At 37.3% G+C, this 21,874-nt stretch overlaps 1 long non-coding RNA gene across 1 annotated transcript; it reads right to left on the bottom strand.

Annotated features, from left to right (window-relative positions):
* Positions 1-265: 265 nt before the first annotated feature.
* LOC119617309 lies at positions 266-7,407 on the bottom strand. Its single transcript, XR_005233546.1, has 3 exons — positions 7,328-7,407; positions 3,617-3,753; positions 266-651 (listed from the first exon to the last, which is right to left on the bottom strand). It is a non-coding gene; the product is annotated as an uncharacterized LOC119617309 (long non-coding RNA).
* Between the last annotated feature and the right edge of the window lie 14,467 nt (positions 7,408-21,874).

The following is a 21,874-nucleotide window of genomic DNA, read 5'->3' as shown; positions in this document are numbered from 1 at the left end:
TATTTCGACTTTTAAAAACAGGTGTTGTTATTCAATACATTTTACTAAAACCCCTACAGTGCATGTAGGTGTTGTACATTTTTAACATAATTTGCTAAATAAATATGTAATTTTTGCTGAAATCTAACAGTAAATGCTTGCAAGCCATTGTTGTTTAAATATCAAGCAAAAAATTATAATAAAAAAATATTATTTTGTTTAATATGTTGCAATCTAAAATCCCCTTGTGAAAAATGAGATACAAAAGCATAATAATTGTGTTTACTCTGTGTAAAAGTAGATCCCTATCTTAACATCTAATCATCCTTGTTAAGATACTATGAGAGCGTTCGATATGCTGCAAGTGTGCACATCATAACAAAAAGTCAGGCGCTGCCTCTTTCAACATGAACACATGATAAATGAGCACGGCCTTTTCAGAGCTGATAACTGAGCCCTTCTCTGGCTTGCAGGCTTATTCAGATCACGTTTGATAAAGGATCTGCTCCGTTAGAAGAAAACACAATGATGTCATCATGTAAAAGCCACTGTACTCATCCAACACCTGAGCACTTACCCACTTCTTAGCACTTTATTTCAGCTTGTGTCCATCCTCAAACAAAGAGCCTCGAACTGGGTGGAGCCAGAGTTGTGTGTCACTTCTTACTGCATCTGTTGGGAGATGGAAAGAAATGAAGGAGTTAATAAGGGCAGGGAAAATAGAAAGAGGGAGGCAGATTACAGGATCATCACTCAACTTTGCTTTTACCTGTCCCCTGCTTTGTGATTCTTTCCTCATTGTTCCTCAAAATACTTTGGATATAGAACCTGAGAGGAGAGCTATTCATTTTTTAAGTGCTATTCATTACCAACCACTGAAAATAGCATTTATCCAGTAATGACACTTTTTTAGAGGCTTTTACATAAGTTTCTGCAGCGCCTGGAGGCAGTAAAGAGTGTTAGTTTAAACGTGGCTCCTCTACATGGGAAGTATGGCTCTGTGATTTAAGAAGAAAAACTGTGTTTGCCAAAACAAACTCAGCATTACTTCTAATTACAGAGGGCATATTCCTTCTGGATATGTGGAAATGTGGTAATTCCATATTGATCTGTGCCCCACATTATGTCCCATTTAACGTGCATCAGACTGGAACTTTCACTTCATATCTCACTGGAAAATTCATTCAGCTCTGAGCCTCAGAAATGAGCCTCTTGCTCAAGCCTCAGTGGAGAAACAACAGTCTGTGAAGATGGCACGTAACACAGCACATACGTGTTTATTGACAGCATGAGTGACATGCTTCAGGTGGTCATTTCCCTAAAGGGAAAACCGCTTCAACAAGGAAAAACTGTGCAGCTGTGTTGAAAACATGCATTTTGTCTAATCCGCCTCTTTTCAAAACCAAAAAGCACAGAAATATGAACCTGAATCCAGCAGAAGTGGAGTTATGGGCTGACAAGATGCACTGATCAGGCACAATAATATATTTGCAGCCTCAGCACCATTGACAATATACAAGATTTATTTCAGTGGGTCTTTGCTCAGCAAACACTTTGTGTAACACGGACATTGTTTGTAGAGGTTTCACATCAACTAATGTAGCATTCTTTCACATTGGTATGTTGTTTTTGCAAAACAGCTGTTATATAGGCCTGAAAAATCATATAAAAGGGCTCTCATTTGGCTAGCTGTTAGCCTAGCCTGGATGAAGACTTTTGCGCTTTTCTCCATACTCCATGCTCTATGACTGATATCATGGCTGATGAGGTACTATTATTGATAACATTACTTCGAAAATGACTAATATGTAATATGGAATATGTAAGTGGAGGATAGTCCTGTCCTTAGATATGTTGTAAATGTTCAAGCCCTAAAACTTCACTTTTATTGTGTTCATTGTGACACTAAAGGACACCCCATGCTTATTTCCTTTCTGTCTGCTGGATCAGTTGGGCTCATTATGTGTAGTTTGATCTCAGCAGGATGCTCAAATATAACAACAGAAAAACTATTTAAAGAGAAAAAGACAATCAAAAGTCTTGTATCAGGCACTGGTTAGGCAGTGTAAGCCAGTCCAAGGAGTTCAGTTTTAAAAAAGGATTTTAGGTTTTTAACTTTATCAGATGATCAGAGGATTTAAGAACAGATTCTACAACACTGGAAAGTTACTCTGTCAGCAGTAATTTACCTTTCATCATTTCATTAACAACTTAAACCAAAACCCCCCCCCACACAGTCATTAAGGATGAGTTATAACTGCTTCTCTTAAATCTGAGCCAGATTTTACTTTTTTGGTTGACAAACCTGTGTTTTGTTGAAGTGGCCCCCTCCTAATAGATGAAAAGGCCATATTTTATTCTGGTAAGGCTAACGTCAGTCTGAACGCAGGTGAAGGCTGCTTCAGAACTGCATCCCTGCAGCTGGAAAGAATTCCATATCTTGCTGAAGGGCACCTCAGCAGGGTGGACTTTGGCTGTCAAAGGGAATTGAGCTCTGGCTGTCTGGCTGAAGCACCGTGACACTAATCACAACACCACCCCACTGGTTCAGCCAACAACAATATATGGCTAAATGAGCAACTGGCACGATACAGAGCAGCACTGAAATGTTTAAATCAAGGGATTTTTCTTGCAGCATTTGAAAGAAATGTGCAGCGACAGTACGTGGGTCATTTTATGGATGTAACAGACAACGTTGTTCCACTGTGTTGCCAGTAAGCTAAGTTGTACGTTTGGAAAAAGAAAAAGTAGCAGGATTATATTGTGAAGCACGAAAAGTGCTGATATAATGTGAGGTGACGTTAGAATTCCTCGCTCTGTCCAACACAATGTGGCCACTGTGGAAAAGCTGGATGGTGTGATTTTTTTCAGAGTATCCATCACAGCATCACGAACGCTGCAGGTCACACTTATTGTACGCAGCAGTGTTAATCAAAACCAGCCTGTGCTGGGGGCTCTACGGTCATCAGGCAAGAAGAGGAAATTATTGATGGAAATAAAGGTGCTGGACTGCCCCAAAGGCTCACCCTTCCAAACACTCCTAATGTGGAGCTCAGACAGGCTGAGCGACGAACAAGGCCGAGTTGTTCAGATCTGATTTAAGGGCTGCTTTTGTCCTGAGCTGCGCCAAAGAAGGAGTCATGCTTTTATTGGCCCTTCAGTCTATTTCCATTTCTTGACCTGCACTGAACATCCACTAAAAGTTAATAAGTCTTTAATATTTTCTTACTTTAAAACCTGACCTACGGAAAGAGTGGAGCCTGTGATTTACTGACGTCTGTCGCTTGAGCTGCACATCAAAATGTTTTTTTTTTTTTGCTTTTATAACATATGAAATCACCTACAAGTAGGTACTAATTCACATTGATCTGTTCAACTGTTTTCATCGAGACACTGCAGGGTGTGATGATACTGTTGGTGTTTGTGAGGTGTGGCCGGCTGCCATCCTTTGGAAAGAGAAGTGCCACTGAGAAAAGTGTCACAAAAGAAGAAAAGGACCCAAGAGGGTCGAGTTGCCGAGTGCAGGCTGTTGTGTAAAGTGTCTGGTGATTGCCAGGCTGTTCGGAAGACGAGGCTGGTCAGGGAGGTGAGAGGCAAGTTAATTACTATTCTGAGAGGAAAAGGTGAGATGCTTTACATAGCCCTTTGTGGCCTGAGGTCTTGGGTTTCTTGCACAGAGGTGTGTGAGCCAAGGGTGCTGCAAGATGGCAAAGGGTGACGCCGCGCGGGTCAAATCCATCCTGAAGTCACCACATCGATCACCGGAGACAGGGGCTGCAGTACAAAAACGCCACATCTTTCAGTCAGACTGTTACAACATGAATGTACAAACCAGGAAAATAATAAGGAGTCTGAGGAAGCCATTTTCCTCTAATCCCATTCAAAAGAAATTGTAGCTGTCTCAGCCACATGTCTGTGGGTCATTTTCAATCGTGGTCACTGAAAAAACAAAAGTTTCAGGACTTTTTTTTTTTCTTACTTTAGCAAGTAAATTTAAAACATCTTGTACAGTTTGCTCGTTTTATCCAATATAATCAAAGATTTATGGCAGATTTCACCTAAATGCTGCTAATTTTATTTCAAAAAGAAAGACAAGTTAATCAAATATTACAGTTAACCACCCTGTTTTATATGATGATTCCTGAGGCACAGAAAGGCCTGCCATCTAATTCTGCTAAAATTGAAATATATCATCATCAATGTTCCTAAACATGACATTATATATTATATATTTTCAGAACAGAGGATATTAAACAAAACATGAAGCCATTATTAAGTTTGATTACAGAACAATGTTAACATTTATAGGAAGTTGAAGCAAACCCATAAACAGTTCAGCACATTAAGAGATTCTGCAGGTTTTTCTTCTCCGTTTAACAAAACCAAACATGGTCATTTTTTATTTTTTAAATATCCTGTTTTCTTTGATTTAACAAAGCCATAGGGCTGCTTCCCTTTTGTGTGATCACAGAAACGTTAATATAATCCAAATGTTTTGTTTGTTTGTTTGTTTTGTTGTTTTAAAAAGGCCTCACGAATGTCTTTTTCCTGTGGAAAGCCAAAGAGTGAAAACATTTGATTTACAGTTCCAAAAAAACTGCTCCTAGAGTCTCTGCAGATAGATTAATATATTTTTTAAATAACCATATAATTGTTTGAGACTTGTAAGTTTTGAGAACACAAGTCATTTTGTTATTTTTTTTTAATTTATTTTGCATTTCATCAAAGTATAAAGTTCTTTTAGAATGCATGCTGTAAATGAACAGGTGTTTCCCCTCTTTAGGTCTTTATGTGCAGCTAATGAGTCAACTTAAGTGTTTTCAAATTATTATGCAATTAGAGACAGGAAATGTAGAGAACACTGAACAGATGAAGACATGAGATGTGTGTGTGTGCGTGTGTGTGTAGTGCTCACTCAAACATTGTAAACTTCTCCCGTTTGGTGTATTTTCAGTGCCAAATATTTAATTATCAATAATAAAACTTAACCAGGGTGATTTTTATTGCCCACCGCTGAAGGCAAAAGGTTGATAATGCTTTTGCCCTGAGTCTGTGTGTGTTTGTTTATCTGTAGTGTTAGCAAAATATTTCATGAACCAGAGAACATATTTTAACGAAACTCTCTGAAAGTAATTATTTGAGGTGCATCTACATCTGATTTATTAAAGAACTCTGACAAGTGAGCAAAATCTCTGGAATGAAAGGCGACAGACATTCCTTCAATGTTTTTCAGATGCTTCAATTTCCAACAGAGGCAGGATGTGACAATAAATTTATATTTTTGGTTTGTGTGTGTAATATTAATCCAATAATACACACTTCTGGTTCCCTCCTCAATGCCTGAAATTCAAGCTAATGACTCGTTATGCAAGTGTTGTTTGTAAAACATAATTTTTCCTGCGAACTGCATCATAAAAAGCTGATTTAATTGAAAAAGACGCCGCCAAGAGAAGTTGTGGCTGCCGCTTCCTCATTTTTCTGTGTCTCAATAATTCATCACAGTCACAGTTGGTGTACGAAAAAAGAGAAACTCTGTAAGCGCTCTGAGAGGAAAAACCTGATCCAACGCCTAACAAGGAGAAGTGTGAATATGACAAAGCCTTTTCTATCTGACACCCAACCCAACAAACAGCCATCTGTCATCATTATAAGTGGCACCTGATGTGCTGCACTTAAGAGGCCCCTTGAATCTTTTATGCTTCTCCTCCAATTAAACTGATTCTGTTATCCTTTGAATTATTGAGTTATATTTAATAACCGTATTCATAAAAACCTGTTTCATTTACAAGGGGAAACTTGCAGAAGCCGTGTCACCCAGCGTGCTGCTCTTTACGTCAGCTCACTGCCATCATCTCCCCCCCGTTGGCGGTGCCAGCTCTTTGGTTATTCATATAACAATAGAAACTTCTACAAACGCCAAAACAGATAATCCTCTCGACGCAAAAGTCACCTGTCTCAGGTGTATCAGGGGAGAATGTCACCTGAAACATTATCGCTGTGATGGACCTTGTGAAAAATATTTCCCTCCTTTTTGTTCATTTGACAAGACTTAACACCACTTACAGGCTCTTTGACAGCTCCGGGAGTTTTGTTTTCCCCCATTATGTTTTTGGGGTGTGGAAATTAAATCGTGCAGCAGGGGATTTGATGACAGCTAATATTCATTTTAACAGGAGTCATTAATATCTGTGGTATCCTGTGACTAATCCCAAAACTGGTACAAAGAAACAGGGTGGAGGGGAGTAGGAAGAGAAGTGTCTTTTTTTTTCTGCCTTCTTTCTTTTTTCATTTTTGCTAGTTTGGACTCACAGAGGAGCCCTTCAAAAGAAATAATCCATACTTGCAAACCCTAAAACACAAGTTTATTTTGGTCTAAAGCACATTTTAATGTGAAGTTGTAGAAACATAAACTAATAATAGTATTAATAAAAGGTTTTAAGACTACTCTGGCCCGTGTTGATGATCACCTGTTGGATGATGCATCACTTCTGCTGTTCTGCTTTGGACATTATCTGCTTTTTCACTCCTTCCCAATTTGTTCACATTTGTTTAAAAGGAGCCATGGCAAACACCAAGGACAACAGTTTGACACAAATAAAAAGTATTTTAGCAACAACAACTTGATTTTTAAAGAATTATCAGCAGAAAACTCTAATCCAGTTTCCTGGATTTCTCTCCTGTTTCTTAAAGACGTGACTTTCAGATGTATTTTTTTTTAAATCTACTACTTTAAAAATTGTCTTCCTGTTCAGTTCTCTTATTTTTTAAGTAACACATAAAACATTAAGATGAATAAATGCGAAGCTAACTTACAGCCTTTGGAATCACTGGTAATTTTTTGGCATTTAAACAGTGTTATGTTTTTCCTTTTAAAATATTCATATACAAACACTGGACTGAAAGCGAGTTAAAAACTCAAACCACATGTTGTATTCCTTTCTCATTAAGTCAAATTAGGCTTCTCTGCCACAGTGTTCATTTTTATCATTTCGCTAAAAATGACAACTCAACCAGTTGACACGTTTCTGACAACAAATTTAAAAACAGCTAAACAAATGGCAGCTAAGAAATAAATGATAGTCATGAGGTTAAGCCATGAATCTTTGCTTTGTTATAAGAATAATTTTAAGAAAGTAATTTTAAGGATTTAAACACAAAAACAGCAGCAACAACAAAGGTTTTGAAGATAATGTTTAGTTCCTGCAGAAAATCCTTTTTTTTCTCATCCATCCATCTATTTCCTTCTCACTCACACCTAGGAACACCTACTAATTAACCTAACATGCATGGTTTGTGGGAGAAACCTTTCCGGTTTTATCTTAATTTAGTTTTATGTCAGTTTGCTCACCTTTGAAGACTGATCCAAGAGGCCAACTGAGGAGCTGAAGGTTTTGGTTCATCTCCTCAGGCTTCATTTGCTGCAGGAAAGACAAACTCTCAGTTCTCCGTCTGGAATCAAACATTTACCTTATCATAGTTCAATCAGATCTTTAACCTTTAAAACAATTATGCAACTGATAATCTAAATAATTAATCTTTTTGTGTTAGTTCCAGCATTTTAAGAACAACTAGAAATTAACAGAACATAAATTATCCTCATTTTGACCCCCTAAAAAGTTGACTGGATTATAGATCAGTTTAGATCACTGACTTGTGTTGAGTTAAAACTATAATTTGTGCATTACTCTTGTTGTTTTTTGTGGGAAGCTCTGGATCTGGAAAAGCTTGCTACAAATGATGAACACATTTCCTCACATTTATAGCTGCAGCCACATCTTGTGTCACCACCAACCGCAGCAGAGTTTCTGCCATCAGCCGATCCAGCCGCAGCAACCCACCAGCTGTGAAAAGTGTTACCCCTGAGCCGTCTCGATCTGGCTGCGCAGCTACTGCTGACTGACAGCGGGTTCAATATTTGATGAGGGACTGGGGATGAACCAAAGGCGAGACTCTCAGAGAGTGTGATGCAGGGAACACCCAAACCTCCCGCTATTGTTATCGCGCTTTTGCCGCCCTGCTATTCATAGAGCGGAGGATAGGGTTCTGCACTCAGAGTTTCACCAAGCAGAGGAACACAATAAGTCAGGAAAACAAAGCTCACCGCCCCCCTCACATCGAGAACATGGGAGCTCCTCGGTAGTGGCTCTGTAGAGCGATGAACACTTTGAACAGAGGACTCCTCGTTTCATGTTACACCTGCATTTTAATCTGCTGACACTTGACATTTTTGGACCCCAGACATAAAAAGAAAAGTTTAAGTTATTTGTTTTTGAGGCAACATTTTATCTCAGTAGCCAGAAGTCAAATATCACTACATCAAGTAACTGCAAAAGACCAAGAAGCATGAGGCCAAGGTTTAGAGCGTTAGAGTTAAAATGATGTTTCAAGTCAATATTCTTAAATGAGGTTAAATTTAATTTGTTTTGCAGCCAGATATAACATTTATTTTTGCACCCTATTAGAGAGTAATTGTAACTTTATACAACCTTACAGTCATTTTACGATGAGAAACCTTGAAAGTAACATTATAGGATGTTGTGAGACAACTCTCAGCTACTACCACATCAAGTTTATCTCAATATCTTCAAAACTGACTGAGTTATGGCCTTTTTTGTGTTGGCTTATGTTGATTAGCAGGACAGCCATCTTAAATTAGGTTGACTCCAAAAGATAAAGAGTTGTAGATGTGCATCCAATGATAAATTTATGAAATTTTTATTAAAATTAGTCCAGCAGTTCATGTGATAATTTGGTAATGAACACACACACACACACAGGCAATAACACTATTGTCTGCCCTTGCCTTTTGACAGCACGTGATAATAAAAAGCTTTTTAAGAGAGTGCTCTGAACCAATTGAATAAAATCAAATCTAAACTGGTTTGATAGTTTTGGTGCACGTGTCTCTCCTGCTGTGTTGTGAAGGACAGATTGTAAAAGAGAGTGATGACAAAGCTGATTTAATGTGCAGTGATGGTTTTGCACCTGAGCTGAAATATACAGTATCGTATATCCTGCAGGTGTCTTCTCTGGGGCTCAGCATGAATCCACAGGATTTACTGCAGGACTTAAAGGAGCACTCTCCTCTCTGGCAGCCTGCCTGAAGGAATCAACTGCTGCTGCTTTTTTAACAACGTTCAGGACATCCATGAGGGAGTAGTGGCAGCTTGGAAAGAAACACTGAAACTGATCTTCCTCTTTTGGCACTTTTTTTCCCTTTGCTCAGTTCCTGATCTATAAACTATCCCTGAACAGGCTCATCTGGCATCTGGTGGCCTCCTAATTGACTCCCTCTCTGCTGCCGACAGACAGCAGTGGCTCTTGTCCTGTCTGTGCCTGTGATTTCACTTTTCAAATCCATCTTCGAGGGTTTTATTTCCTCTGTTTTCTTTTGTTTCTGTCATGCTGTCATTCAAGCATACTGCTCAAATAAAGTCTGCAGATAATGCTGATTCCAGTAACCGCTCCAGTGATTAGTCAGCTGACAAAAGGTAAATTTGGAGACACTTTTAGACAAGTTCCTTGCCTCTCTTTGTCTCACATGTTTTCACATGCCTATAATAATGTCAAAGGTTGCACTTTTATAGATTATTTCAGCAGTTTCTTAATTCCTTAAATAACAATTTTTTGTCTCCTGCATAGGTGCTCGAAATCCAAAACAGTTCAGGAGTTTTTCAACGTTGCTTTTTTCTGCAAAATAAATAAAATATCCTGAGAAAAAAACAGTGTTGCTTTTAAAATGTTGATTATTTACATGCATGAACTGAAATGACAGCTTTCTGTAGACATGCTGCTGTTTGTCGGCCAGTAAAAAAAAAACTAAGCTGTTATTTGTCTTTGATGGAAAACACTGAGCTGGAAAATATAGATGTTTCTGCAGTTCTTTCACCAAATATTTTAAATGAGAAATGTTTAATTATTATTAGATCTTCATTAGAGCTGCCATATTATATTTATCTGCTAAAGCATCAACTAATAAAAAAAATAAAATGAAACTCTTTATTCATACCCTTCATGTGATATTTAATATTTAAAATAATGTGTTAGTTTCTGACAACATTAGGATAAATGTTTGATCTAAAAATACCAACACAGATAAAACACCTTAATTTCAGCACCATGTCTTTTCAGTTAATCATTACCATCTATCAAATATAAAGTTTTCTGAATTGATAAATATTTTTAATTTAGAACAATAAAAACTAAACATTTTGCATAGATTAAGATGAGTTTGTAACACCTGTACGAACAATTTAGCACAATTTCTTTTTCCTCATTTGCAACACAAGCAGCAGCTCACAGGTTAGATTACATATATTTTTGTCCTCTTCTCCCAGGAAATCCTCCAAAGAGTCCCGCTGCTTTCTCTTCAGCGACCTCACAAAGCCACAACACAAACAGCGGCAGCCATGCCGAGCCCCAGCTGCCGACACGTCTGCTCAGCGGCGTATTTATTTAAACCTGCCACTGGCCCTGGCGGTCCCGCGCAGGCCTCACCGGGGGCCTCCCCGGCTTGTTTGAGAATCCATTCACACCTGAGCATTAAATTACTGACACTAATGTTACCAGTAATACTTGGACCGGCTCCCATTTTTGAGCCCGTGAAGCAGCAGGAGCTGAGAAAGGTCGGACATGTTGGAGGAAGAAAAAAATGTGATACAGAGGTTGATTTGTTAGATAAGCACAAGTCCGTCTGTCCTGAGTTTTTGCAGATGTTTGTGTCAGACTGTGTTTTTGTCACGCTGGTGTGGCTGAATAATATTAGATGAGCTCATGTATACACGGTGTTGGCAGTTGGGTTTGTATGTATATTTTATTTTCAGCTCAGAGGGAGAGGGAGGCTTGAGTTCGGCTCCTTAAAGCCCAACGCTGTGGCTGCGTTGCCTCAGGGAGGGGGTGGGTGACACATTGTTTGAATGTTACATGTTTGCGGAGGACTCAATGGCTTTTGAACTTGAGAGGTGTGGAGGCATGAACACCTGTGCGACCCCCCCACCCCCCACCCCCTTTCAGGATACCTTTCACCTCGTCTCACTCTGCAGCACTCAGCAAGGGGCTGAAAAGAAAAGAGGAGTGCAGCGGAAAGAAAAAGTTTCCAAAGACGCCTCACAGATTGTCAGTTTGGGGTCAGGGGTCAGAGGTCAGCATGGAGGGGGTATGTCAGGTGTTAAGTGGAGCAGCCAAGCCAGTGGACAGTTCGGTAAATGCTTACAGGACAGCCTGCTTACCTGTGGCCAGGTGGGAACACAAAGCATCTGGTTTTACTGAGATCAGCCAAACAGGAAAGAGATCAGGAAACTCATAAGATGTGATTAAAAGTGTTTTAAAAAGTGTAGAAATGATAAACTGTTGCCATCATCTATTTTGAGTTAACCCTGTCTGTTTGTTAGCAAAATATCTCATGAACCAGTCAAAAGAATTAATTGAAGCTCTCAGAAAGTAATCATTAGATGTACCAGAACAATTTGATGATGTTTGGAGTTAATCCAATTTAAGATTGCCGCCACAGCCAATCAGCCTTAGCCAGGACAAAAAAATGTACACATATTGAGCTAAAGTGTGATGTCATAGTAGCTGCGAGTCAATAAATTACATAACATGAGTGTTAACAAATCTTGCGATGTTGCATGACGTCATTTTCAAGGTTTGACTAAAACATCTAAAACTCCATCATTTCTCAAAACAAGGTGATGTCAGGTAAGGTTAAAACTTCGGCATGAAAGGTGATTTAAGGAATGCTAGGCCTTTAATATTCAAGTCTGTTAAAAAAAGTCCCTGAACATACTAATATGTTATGTTAGATATTTTGATAGGCAGTATTTTCTAAAAATAATAAAAAACAATCAACACATCAACCAACACAGAGCAGCTGATAACTGATTTAATTGTGTTGTAATTAAAAAGGAATTTAACTCATCATTTTGACAAATGAATAGTGGAGAAGGGTTAGGATATTAAAAAGGAGTAAGCTTTTTTCTGCTACTTTCGAACATGTTAAGATGGTATTTTAGAATTTTAGTATTAATGTTATTTGTTCTTTCTGAATTCATGTTGAGATAAAACATTTTTTTTCTTCTCATGTAACTCATATAAAGGTAAATGAGTGAATATGAGTAAAAAAATGTAAAAATCTCTTGTAGAAAGCAAGATATATTATTAAGCTTACCATTCAATTACAGAAGAAAAAAATCATTTAGGCAGTAATGTGTATCGAAGAAATGAAAGGTTAAGTAATTTTAGTAAGTTTATGATGCCAAGAACGGTTAGAAAAGATAAAAAAAACAGTGTTAAAAATTAATGCAACTCTCTGAGTATTGTGGGAGTTCAGGATGGTCATTGTGTAATTTGTTTTTGTTTTTGTTTTGTCCAAACAAGATTAAAAAAAAAAAAGTTTGTGAATCACTTGCTGTCAGCCATCCTGTTGCTCTCCGGTTTCATTGCATGTACTTTGAGTAGCAAGAGCTTAAATCACAAAGGCGTTACACGTAAAGGTTAAACGAGGCATCGCTGCCCTAATCTGCAGCATCAGTTTCATGCGATCGTTTGAGTAAACAGTCCGTGACCGTTTTAATTGGAATGTCAATTAACATGACGTGATACTGGTTTGTGGGACAGTGGTAACTGAGAATCTGGCTCCGGATAATGAAAAGCCTTATTTGCTTTATTGATGTGTGTATATGTGTGTGTGTGAGTCTTTAATCTGAGGAAAAGGTGATACAGCGTTAATGATGATCTGGGACCGACGGTTGAGGGGTGTGCTGGCTGTGTGTTCATCCATTGTGTTGTTGGCTCAGAATGGAAACAGAGGAGTGAGAAGATATCACTGAAGTTGCTGCTGCCTTGTTGCACGATGAGTGTGCACGGACCAACAATAAAAACAGCTGACAGCCTTCTACATTTAAAAAGTTTGATGAACTGAGAAAAGCAGAGATGTATTTGGCTTTGCTGTGTCCACACAATGAAGCTAATCAGCTAAACAAACCAGCTGGTTTAGTCTCCACTTATTAAAAACACTTAGAAATCTACACCTGGGTCAAACAATGTGTGCAAACAGCTTCAGGCAGTTTGCTGTTTTAAGTATTTATGATCCAGACCCCAACATAAAGACTGCACCTGCAGATAATCCTATAAGAGTTTGAGATGACGGGTTTTATCTTTACATCATCCATCAACCAAATTCAGCTTTGTTATTCATGTTTAGAGTTTTCTAATCAAACATTTTCTGGAGTCCAAACACAAGGAGTGAATACTGGGCATCATCTGGGCTGCAACTACTGCTGACTAATGAAGCTCAGATTATTTAACTGTACGTTAGGTGATTCTGCTCCAAGAACAATAAAATCTTCCAGTTTTCTAATTTATTTGATGGAAAAATCTTTCACTATCAATGGTTTACAGGTGCAACATTTATGGTTAATAGCGACTCTTCCCCTGATGATTTTTGTTTGTTTGCTACCAGCCATCTGATTTTTGCAGTTTTGCTCTGAGGGCTTTACTAATTGAGAGGCTATTGTTGATGTAATTGAGCTCCCTGGTGTTTAAGTTCTTCCAATCAGGAAATGTTTAAACAGAGATAATGAGCTGATATTCCTACAGCCTGTAGCTGCGGCTCCGACCTGACAGGAGTCGTGCCCTCCGGGGTCCTGAGTATCAATTAGAGAGCCTTTCAGAGTTGGTCGTTTTGGGAACAGATTCAGTCCAAAGTTTGTCTTTTACTGTTCTGTACCTCTCTAAAATAAATCTAATCTTCTGTTCACCTCCTCCTTTACTGAAAAACTACGTGAAGTTCACATGTAGACATGTGAAACAGATGTTCTGCACATGTTTCTTGTGTGATTTCAGAACATTTTTAGTTTGTTCATGTGATCCCGAGTTTTCTAACACAGGATCACATGTGAAAAACCCATTAAATTCAGGTGGTTTTTCTGTAATTGATGGAAATGTATACAAAGATTTAAATCCTTACAGCAAAACCAATACCTGGATCACACACACACACACACACACAAACACAAGTCCCCTGACAGTGATGTTTCCTGCTCTCCTCTGTAAACACAGCTCCCCCTGGCTGCGTTTTCATCCTATTGTACACACAGAAACCTGGATGCATTCTTAATAAAACATTCAATCTGTTAAAATTATCAGCTAAATATTAATTTTTTCTGAAAGTCAATTTAAGCCATTGTACTCCAAAATAAAACCTATAATAATAATAATAATAATACGGATGTAGTTACAGTTAGCACGCTTTTCATTGGATGCTTTAATTTATTTATTTATATATGTCTGAAACATGAAGAAATGCAACTCAGTTAGATATGAGTTCTTTCATAGAGAATTTAAATCAAACATTTTAAGCATAAAAAAATGATTTGTGTTGGTAAAGTCATTCAGCTGTTCCAGCTGTCAGCTGTCTCAAGTTTCAGATTTGCTAATTTGTTGCTCTCTGTGATTCTGACATTTTGTAAAAGGCAGGAAATATAAAAATATCTAGTTGAGAAATGATATGACACAGACAGCACTCATTCAAACAACTACAACCAATAAATATGCAAATATTGTTTGTTAAAGTCCAGATAAATCTGTTTTCAGTGACTGTGAGGAGAAAGCTTCATGCTTGGTTCTCAGTTAATGTAATAAAGTCAGATTCAACATGTAAATAATGTAAATAAGGGAATATAATTTTATTGCAATAAAGTCCAAACATTAAAAAAGAAAGCCCCCAAACCCCCACAAACAAACAAACAAGCTAAACCTTTTTATATTATTAGAAAAGGGTTTTAAAATGACAAATTTTTCTGGTTTAGAGTAAAACCTGAGACACCAGCTGCTTTGAGGGTTAAATAAAACCCGACTTGGTGCGAACGAGGCACAGATCTGGTTAACTGTGCAAAAGGAAAAACACAAATTCATTGTGTTGGAAGTTTTCCCGTTTTAAACTGTCCTTCAGAAAAGTGTGTCTGAAATTATCTAAAATGTAAGACAAACAAGAGTCAGACATGCGTCACCTTTTCTTTTAAGAAACTAATTATCATTAATAAGAGCCTTATTTTGAAGGAGAAGCTTAAACTAAAACAGTTGCCGCTGCTCCTTGGTGACAAAATTAAGTTGTCACTGGAGCATCGAGCACAATCCTGCACGCTCGTGATAAAAAAGGTCCATTCCGAGTTCAGAGTGCCATGTAACATTCAATTACAATTTAACAGACGGGTCTCTATTAGCTGGTGTTCATTTCAGGGTTGCAGGCTCAGGGTCACGACCCCCTCCTCAGGCAGGTGCTTGTGTTCGACTCGATTAAAACAAAAAAAGAGAACAACTAAACAGAAAGATCATGACAAAACACACCTGGGAAACACCACATCATCCTTTTTATACTCGAGTTTATCCATCACACACTCACACATCGGAGTGGAAATTTAAGCTGACAGTCAACAACTCAAATAAATATATTGCTCCGTCTTTCTGTTTTAAGATATTAAAGTAATTTCCATAATTGTTTGAAACAAGTCCACTTTTCCTAATTCCCATCTGTGTCCTTGACAAGGGGGTCACAGAGGAGCCCCCCTCCTGGCAGCTGTACCAGATGGTGAAGAGAGAAAAGAGCGAGAAATAAGCTGGGGGGGATAAAATAAGAAGAGAAGAGAGAGGACTTTCTGTCTGTGTTAAATAGAGAATTAGAGTTATTTCCCCACCTTTAGAGCCGCACACCGCCTTAAGATGACAACCCTCAGGCGGTTAAAGTCAGCAGCGGCGGTGAGGCGGACGGCTGGAAGAATCCCTACCTGTTCGAAAACTGTTTGGACTCCTAATTATGTGGAGCCTTTAGCAAATCACTGGCTGTTCGAGGGGAGGCTCCGTCCAAACAGAGAGGAATAAAACAACTGTCCCCGACCACTCGGGAAGAACAAGCGTCAGGACAAATAACCGTATAAAGACATCGAAGAAAGATGGATGCAGGGAGTTGTTGGCTTCCTTGAGCAGTTCTGCAACTAAACAGCATCAGGTTTACAGAATATTTAACTCTCCATCACTTCCATTCAGATCAGGGTCAAATGGACCCAAAGTTACTTCTCTTCCTCTCTTCAGTTAGGAGGGCTTCAGGAGGGTTGAATAAGAGGGAGGTGGATGTCATCGCTCAACAGTTTAATCAAGACATTTGACAGACAGCTGCTGTTTGTGGGTTTCAGACAAGCAGATTTTAGTTTTTGACTTGTCTTTTACTTTTATAGGATTTGTTAAAGTTGGCATCAATTCATGACATAAACACACTCACACAAAATAAAACATAAAAAATTAACCAAAACAAAAATAGTTCTAAATAATAATAATAATAATAATAATAATAATGGTCTTTCTAGAAAAGCAAACAACTCATTCATGGCATTTTTAAAAAGTTATCAGAGGAAAAAAAGTGGGTATTATGAGATTATTAGAAGCTTCCTATTATTTTGCATGTGGATCCCAAGTAGAAGAAATGAAGCAAAAACAAAACAAACAAACAAAAAAACCTTGGACCATATAATAAATCAAAAAAAAAAAAATAATGATACAAATAAAATCATCAAACAATATTTGATGATTTTATTTGTGTTAAACCTATGGGGATTAAGGACTTGTATTTTTATACTGCATTATACTTTTTACTCAAGAAAATAATCTGAATATTTACCCTCGTACTTCTACTACTGTGCATTTGTGTACTCTGTCTTTGATTACTTTTGCGACACATAAATCAGATTACTTAAGTTATAGCTATCACTATAGTTGGAGAAAAAATGTTTTACAATATGCTAAATTAAGAATCATAAAACTTTGTGCAGACTGAAAAAAAACAAATACTTTAAATGACATGCTCTGACTTACTTTACTGTAGGACTGCAGACTGCAGGTAAAAATGCAATAAATAACTGAACATGTAAAGACTGTAATACACATAAATCATGGCTACTGCTGATATTCATGAATATTTACCAGACAGTGTAGGTTTGTTCTGTGACACAAACAATGTGGTTCAGGATCTTATGTACAATATGGAAATGGACAAATTTCAAGGAGCTTACCAAGATATTTTTAAAATTAGGTGGGAATGTCAGAACTAATCACATAATTTAGACAGATAAAGACAATAAAAATGTATGTACTACTTGCAAACAAATGACATGAAAACTTCGACTCACTTTTATCATTCAAACCTAAATGAAGCAGATAAAAAAAATCTATTTTACTGAACTGTTTATTCACATTTACAGTGTCATATACCTTTATTAGAACATCTAACATCTTGGTATAAATTTACAGTAATAAAAATTAACAAATGTTTATAAATCTGGGCAAAATGTATTGCGATGATATCAATTTAAATTTACTTTTGGATTGATTCACCTTTAAAATAAAACTGAATTATTGTAGAATGACACATAACTTGTTAATTTGGGGTTTTAATATAAATAGTTCATGTTGTTGGTTTTATACATAAAGAACTTTTACTTTGTTCTCCCACAATGCAAAATTATTAATCAAACTAATAGATTTACATGAAAAACCACACAAACATACTATGTGTAATGGTACAATAAGTACAGCGGTGATTAAAAAGTGAATCAATTCAAAAGCAAAATGAAATAATATCACATTACTTCATGACAAAGGTTACTTTCTACAGATGTTTATAAGTATAGTTCTAGTGGAGCAGTCAGAGATTTCAATCAAAATGGGACAATAATGGTGTAAGAAGGTGTCAGAGAATATTTCATGGATAAACAGTTTTCCTCACACACTCCAAGCTCGTTAAAAATGAGCCCTTCAGACGCTGAGGCCCTCAGGAGAAGCAAACCAGAGTAGCTCGCCCTCTCTGCTGTGACAAAGCACTTGAAAGGTAACACAATAGGGGCAGGTTTGCAGAGATGGAGCAGACTCCACAGCTCTCTCTCTCTGCACCAGCGTCCCCAGATGCTGCTCAGAGCTTCAAGTGTTAAACCTGGTTCTTATCTCGCAGGACGACAAATGTAACCAAACAAGTGCGGAGGAGAGAGTGGGCACCGGCCTACATGTGTTCAGTCCCAGAAGAAGCTTGAAAAATAAGCAGGCGACGTACTGACGGCGTCCGCGGCTCCGGGGGGGATTCCTGAAAAGCTCCAAGCACTCGTGTCGGGGCGGCCGTGTCAAACCTGGGAATAAAAACGTTTTACTAATCGTTTTCTCGCTTACTTAGAAACTGACAAAGTGCAAGCTCCATCATCAGTTGTGATTCTGATTTTTCTGATTTTAGAAAACAAAATTTTAATTGATTTTACAAAAACTAAAATAATTTTTCATTAAATTAGTAAATTTTTTTCTTAACAGCTTTTGTAAAAATGCAAATTATGTATAATCTTATATCATTGCAATACTTCTGTCTCAATTTGTACTGCAGTGTTGATCCTTTTTCACAACTATTTTTACCACTGAAATTTATTAGTGTTGGTATAATGTTATTTTGAAATTGTTTGCTGCTGTGACAAACAAATTTCCTTCAGAGGATCAATAAAGTATCTTTCTAATATTTTCTTTTCTTCAGTAAACTTTGCAGCAGAGTAAATTTTTTGTGTGTATAATGTCCTAAGATGACTTGTTGTGATGTGATGCTGCAGTATGTAAATAAATTAAATGTAATCTGGATGTGTTCACATTTTAAAATGACTTGACAATACTTTTCTTCCTCTAATGGGAAAATATGAATACAGTAAAATATTATAGAGCATCTTTTTGCATCAAGAATAATTATTTGTTCTAAAAATGTTTGTGTACCATGTTGATCAATTACATTTTCAAATGGATAAAGTCTGACTTTAGATAAAGTCTGTAACAAATTAATATTCAATTGTTTGTTTCATGGATTCATGCAGCTTCCATTAACTGTATTTATTTGTGCAATATTCCACTAAAATGTGTTAAAAAGCCAAAACAAGTATAAATGTATTCATGAAAATGGTACCTTTGACATAAACTACACTATCCAGATAATTTTTGGAGCCCTTTGAAAGGTTAACCTATAAAAGTAAAGTGCATAAAAGTTTATCAAGGTAACTACTTCTTTCAGCTCAGTAAGCTGTATTTGTATATTTAAAAGGGAGCAATTTAAAGTAAAACATGGATTCCTGAAGTTTGAAACGTAAAGTCTCACAAAAAGCAGAAAATCAGCATCAGAATGCAAAGAATCTGTTCAAATTAATAAAGCCACTAAAATATATAATGCCCTGAAAAGGATTTAAGCTCAGAACACACTGTACATCTTCAATGTTGATGGCAGTAAGATTCAGATTTTCCACTTCTTCACTGATTCTTCCACACACACGGGCTTCAGCTCTGTGACTTGTCATCCTCCATTAAAGACGCAATCAGCCAACTTCTCCTGCTCAGCAGCTGGCAAAGGTCTCCTGCATTCATCACCGCATCTCTTCTGCTTGTGGACCTATTCCCCATTATTAGTGTTAATACAAGGCCAGAGGACATGAAGGGAAACAGGCCTGGCAGCGCTTAAAAAAATCAAACGTCAGACTATGACAGCCTGCCAGCTGCCGGTGGTTTTGATATGCCGGGGCTGGATGATGCCTATTTGATCGTTTCATTAGAAAATTTGGTCTAGGTGTCAAAGAGGTTCCCTATGTCTGTGCTGCAGCTATTAGGCTCAATTATAGCTGCCAGAAAGAGGGAGAACTGAGCGCGCTCTGTGCGCTGCATTCAGAGTGGCCTTAAAGAGCCACTGAGAGGGTCACATAAATTGCTATTCATAACACTTAATAGCTTATGAATTAAGTTTTCTTTCTAATTATTCATAATCACACGCAACAAAAAAGGTAATAACATGTTTGCCTTTGGAGACCTCAGGAAACAGGGTGGATTTATCAGGTTTCCTGTGGGTCAAGTTTTTTTTTTTTTAATTAAACAGATATTTATGCTTTAACTAAATCATAACAGCAGCTTTGGTGTCTGCTTGAGAATGTTCATGCTCCACCCAATATTACTTTTGTTAAGGACAAAAACAACTCTGGTTTCTTTGGGTTTACCCAAACCATTTTTTAAACTAAATCAAGTGTTAACATTACTTGTGCCTCATGTTGTCTGGAGAAGTTTGCTGTTGGAATCGGTGAGTAAACAAATCACTCGATCATTATTAGACAACTAAAAACTATTCACAAGAACACTTACAAATCCTGCATTTTACTGTAAGTGTAAGTACCTAGGTTGCAAAAAGGTTTTGTTAATTTTTTAAGAGTAACAAAGAAGCAACCAATCAGCACGATTATATCAAGATCTCCTAGATTTAAAGACAAATGAATATTCTTTAAAGGCAACAGAAAAGGCAATACTGAAACTGAATGTTCAGACTTTGCATATATATATATACAGCAGTAGTGGGATAATCCGTATTTTCTTTTTTAATATCCAGAAGGATCACATCCTTGCAGGGGAATGATTATTGTATCTCAGTAAATTACAGTAAAATTCCCTTTCAACGTGATTTTATAAAAAATGAACAAAATTTGAGAAGGAAAATCCCCTCAAAGGTTAAGCATGTGCACCATATGATGGCTGCTTTAATTTGAGGAGTCACAGGTTAAAGAGCCTCGAATCAAGCCTGATCACAAATCAACAGAAAATTGGCAACAAATGTGAGAACCGTTGGTTCGTTTTTTTTGTTTTTTTAAACGTAGAGCTGCCAAAAGGATTTGTTCTAGCTCCTCAGATGTTTGGATCAAGTACTCCCTTTTATGCCTTTATTGGTTACATGAAAAAGACATCAAACATATTTTAATAATAACACATTTCTCCAGTAATCATTTTCACATTTTACTTGAATCAGGCAGATAAAACCAGACTTTGACAAAAATAACCAGAAGATTATTCAGTCATGAAAAACATAAGCTGGAACCTTTTTTTTATTATGACACAAATAAATTAGAAAAAGTTAAGTATGAACTGTTTCAGTCCAGGTTTTACATTTAAGGATATATTTAAAAAACAAAACTATTGTCCTTACCAAGTCTTTAAATGAAGTAAATGCATACTCAAATGAGCAACATGTGGCATTTTTTTCTAAATATGTCGCTATTTATCTGAGAAAAACAAAGCTAATATGAAGTAGTTAGTGCTTCCATAAGAAATGAGAGGGTGTCCCTAATTAAATGCACTGATCAAATGATCAGCAGTGAGAGTAAGTTAATCCATAAAAGAAGTTCATTTTGAGGATCATGATGTGTATACCAAAAGTGAGCAGGGTGGTGGAAGGCAGATGGTTTGGGCTTGGTTTGGAGCTACAGGACGTGGACATCAAGCAGTCTGTGAATTAACCTCAGACTCCTCTGTAGACCAGAGGAGTACTGGCACAGTATTTTAGAGTCAAATGTGAGGCCATATGAAACTCAGGTTGAGTTTGGCTCAAATGAAGTAATTTAACAGGACAATGACCTCAAACACTGCAGCCAATCCACAACAGAAAGGTGAGAAAAGGAAACGATCTGTTTTGCAATGACACAGTTGAAGTAAAGTCCTAAATTGGTTGAAAATCTGTGGTGACATTCTAAGAGAGATGTGTGTCTACAGACCTTGATAAGCTAAAACAATGTAAAAAGTGCACTGAAATGAAATGAGAGACAAATAAAGTCATGCAGAGAACAAGTATTTTAAGTTAATGCAGCTAAAGATGGTTCAGTAAGCTCTTAAATCATATGGTGGACTTTCATTCTCCTTGACTGCTTCTGAATTTTGTTTTTTCCTCCGAATATTACTGATGACACATTGTGTGTTTAAATACAGTTACGGGTCATGTGCAAAACAGAGTATTTATTTAATAAGTATGCACTAAACACTAATATTTCAAGAGAATAAACTGCAATGACTTTAAAAGCTGTAACTG

This window comes from Kryptolebias marmoratus, linkage group LG9, assembly GCF_001649575.2.
Source record: "Kryptolebias marmoratus isolate JLee-2015 linkage group LG9, ASM164957v2, whole genome shotgun sequence".
Classification (NCBI taxonomy): domain Eukaryota; kingdom Metazoa; phylum Chordata; class Actinopteri; order Cyprinodontiformes; family Rivulidae; genus Kryptolebias; species Kryptolebias marmoratus.
Note: the sequence above shows the minus strand (reverse complement) of the source record. Positions and strands in the feature narration are given on the sequence as shown.